This window comes from Apium graveolens, chromosome 4, assembly GCF_009905375.1.
Source record: "Apium graveolens cultivar Ventura chromosome 4, ASM990537v1, whole genome shotgun sequence".
Classification (NCBI taxonomy): Eukaryota; Viridiplantae; Streptophyta; class Magnoliopsida; order Apiales; family Apiaceae; genus Apium; species Apium graveolens.
This window is the reverse complement of record NC_133650.1, coordinates 141,097,528-141,100,756: the sequence shown is the minus strand read 5'-3', so window position 1 is coordinate 141,100,756 and position 3,229 is coordinate 141,097,528. Positions and strand designations below refer to the sequence as shown.

At 42.1% G+C, this 3,229-nt stretch overlaps 1 non-coding gene across 1 annotated transcript; it reads right to left on the bottom strand.

Annotated features, from left to right (window-relative positions):
- Nucleotides 1–1,154: 1,154 nt before the first annotated feature.
- LOC141722320 (small nucleolar RNA R71) lies at nt 1,155–1,261 on the bottom strand. Its single transcript, XR_012575339.1, has one exon. It is a non-coding gene; the product is annotated as a small nucleolar RNA R71 (small nucleolar RNA).
- Nucleotides 1,262–3,229: the final 1,968 nt, after the last annotated feature.

Genomic DNA, 3,229 nt, shown 5'->3' with positions numbered 1-3,229 from the left:
AAAGGAATAACTTGAGCTTAAATCGTTGTGTTGTCAATTTCTGTAGACATATAGGAACTCAACATAATTGATGACTATTCAACTTCTATCTTAATTGTGGATGCTTGGTAGAATGGTATTAGTACAATGAAAGTTGGCTTTTATCAGTTTTGTGTTATTCGATTAATATCATCACTGTCACATGCTAAAGGTAATAACAATGGCTATAGAAGGAAGTAATAATGAAGTTGTGATCTCATGAGTGTTTTATTATTGATAAATTGAAGTGTTAGTTAAGTGGTTAATTAAGTAGTTAATTATAGTTAATATTTAATCAACAATTTTAAGTGTTATTATCTTAACATTGAGAAGTAATCATACATTGGTGAGTGAGTTTAATTAGACAATAATTTAGTCTGAGTCTCTGAGGGAACGAACTAGAAAGTATTCTATATTACTTGCGAACACGTATACTTGCGTGAATATTAGCGCGTGTTTTCGCCCTAACAAGTTTTTGGCGCCGCTGCCGGGGACTCGGCGTATTTGTTTAGTTTATGTACTTACCATCATTGGTCATTAGGACTCAGTGATTAGGACGTAGTAGTTACTTACTCTTTTCGGTTGTGTTTTAGGTACTTTAGCAAGCGTTTATGCAAACTCGTTCTCGTGCTCGCAAGAGGACTTTAGATACAGCTGAGGAGACAGACGAAGTTCTTGATATTCCGGAGAAGTTAGATTTTGAGGATTCGGATTCAGGAACTGAGCAGAATGAACCAGTAAACATGGGAGATCGTATTGTTCAAGCTGATCCAGCTCTTATGGATTTTTCTCGGCCTAAAATTGATGACATTCAGTGAAGCATCCTTCATCCGGCTATTCAAGCTAACACCTTTGAAATCAAGCCGGGCACTATTCAGATGGTGCATAATTCTGTTTCTTTTGGAGGAGCGGCAACTGAAGACCCCAACATGCACATAAGGAATTTTGTCGAGATCTGCAGCACTTTTAAGTATAATGGCGTGACTGATGAGGCTATCAAGTTGAGGCTTTTCCCATTCTCACTGAGGGATAAGGCTAAAGATTGGTTACATTCTGAACCAGCTGGGTCCATCACTACGTGGCAAGATCTTGCGCAAAAGTTTCTGGTGAAGTTTTATCCAATGGCAAAGACTGCTGCTATGAGGAGTGCTCTTACTCAGTTTGCGCAGCAACCTACAGAATCTATGTGCGAGGCTTGGGAACGCTACAAGGAAATGTTGAGAAAATGTCCACATCATGGAATGCCGGATTGGATGGTGATCACTGGTTTCTATAATTGTTTGGGGGCCCAATCTCGGCCCATGCTCGATGCAGCAGCTGGAGGCGCCTTATGGGCTAAAAGCTATACTGAGGCGTATAATCTTATCGAGACGATGGCTGCAAATGAGCATCAAAACCCAACTCAGAGGATGACGTCAGGCAAGGTAGCGGGTATTCTGGAAGTTGATGCAGCCACCGCTATTGCAGCCCAGCTCCAAGCGCTATCAATGAAGGTTGATTCTCTGGCTACGTATGGAGTTAATCAAATAGCTATGGTTTGTGAGCTTTGTGCAGGTTCTCATGCTACGGATCAGTGTTCTCTTGTAAACGAATCTGTTCAGTATGTGAATAATTATCAGCGACAACAGCAGCCTGTGCCAACGACCTATCATCCTAACAACAGAAATCATCCAAATTTCAGCTGGGGGAATAATCAGAATGCTATTCAGCCACCATATCAGCAAGGAGTGAGTAAACAGTTTAACCCACCTGGATTCCAGCAACCACAGCAGTATGCTACAAGACAATCATATCCTCAACAGGGAAGTGCAGCTGCACCTACTAGTGCTGATTTTGAGGAACTTAAGCTGTTGTGCAAGAGTCAGGCGGTTTCTATCAAGACCTTGGAAAACCAAATTGGTCAATTAGCCAATGCAGTGCTCAATCGTCAACCTGGCACTCTTTCCAGTGACACGGAAGTACCAGGCAGGAAGGAAGCTAAAGAGCAAGTCAAGGCTATTACCTTAAGGTCTGGAAAAGTAGCTGATGCTGAAAAGGCAAAAGAAGTAGAAGTTGAAATTAGAGGTGAAGAATCTAAGCAAAAGGAGAAAGCGGCGGAACCAAGGAAGACTACTGTTGAACACACTCTGCCTGAGGCTAATACAGGGGAGAAACAGCTCTATCCTCCACCACCTTTTCCTAAGAGATTGCAGCAACAAAAGTTGGATAGACAGTTCGGGAAGTTTCTGGAGGTGTTCAAGAAACTTCACATCAATATACCTTTCCCTGAGGCTCTGGAACAAATGCCTAGTTATGCGAAGTTTATGAAGACTATTCTTTCAAGGAAGGTGAAACTGGATGACCTTGAAACCGTTGCTCTCACGGAAGAATGCAGCGCTGTTCTACAACAAAAGTTACCACCAAAACTGAAAGATCCAGGGAGCTTCACCATTCCTTGCACAATTGGCAATTTGACGTTTGACAAGTGCCTTTGTGATTTGGGAGCAAGCATTAATCTGATGTCATTGTCGATCTTTAAAAAACTGGATCTGCCTGATCCAAAACCCACGTACATGTCACTACAATTGGCTGACCGCTCCATTACTTACCCAAGGGGCATAGTTGAGGATGTGCTCGTCAAGGTGGATAAGCTCTTCTTTCCAGCAGATTTTGTTATTCTGGATTTTGAGGAAGATACGAAGATTCCCATAATCTTGGGAAGGCCTTTCTTGGCTACTGGTCGTACCTTGATAGATGTGTAAAAAGGGGAACTTACTATGCGGGTCCAAGATCAGGATGTGACCTTCAACGTATTCAAGGCAATGAAATTCCCTACAGAAGATGAGGAGTGCTTAAAAGTGGATGTGATTGATACTGCAGTTACTTCGGAACTCGATCACATGCTAATGTCTGATGCATTGGAAAAGGCCTTAGTGGGGGATTTTGACAGCGATGATGAAGATAGCAACGAGCAATTACAATATCTGAACGCTTCTCCCTGGAAGCGAAAGCTGGACATACCATTTGAATCTCTTGGTACTTCTGACCTCAAGAACGCTGAAGGGAAGCTCAAACCATCAATAGAGGAAGCACCTACCTTGGAGCTCAAGCCATTACCTGAACACTTGAGGTATGCTTTTTTAGGTGATTCATCTACGTTACCTGTTATTATTTCATCTGACCTTTCAGGTAGTGAGGAAGACAAGCTCTTAAGGATTTTGAGAGAATTCAA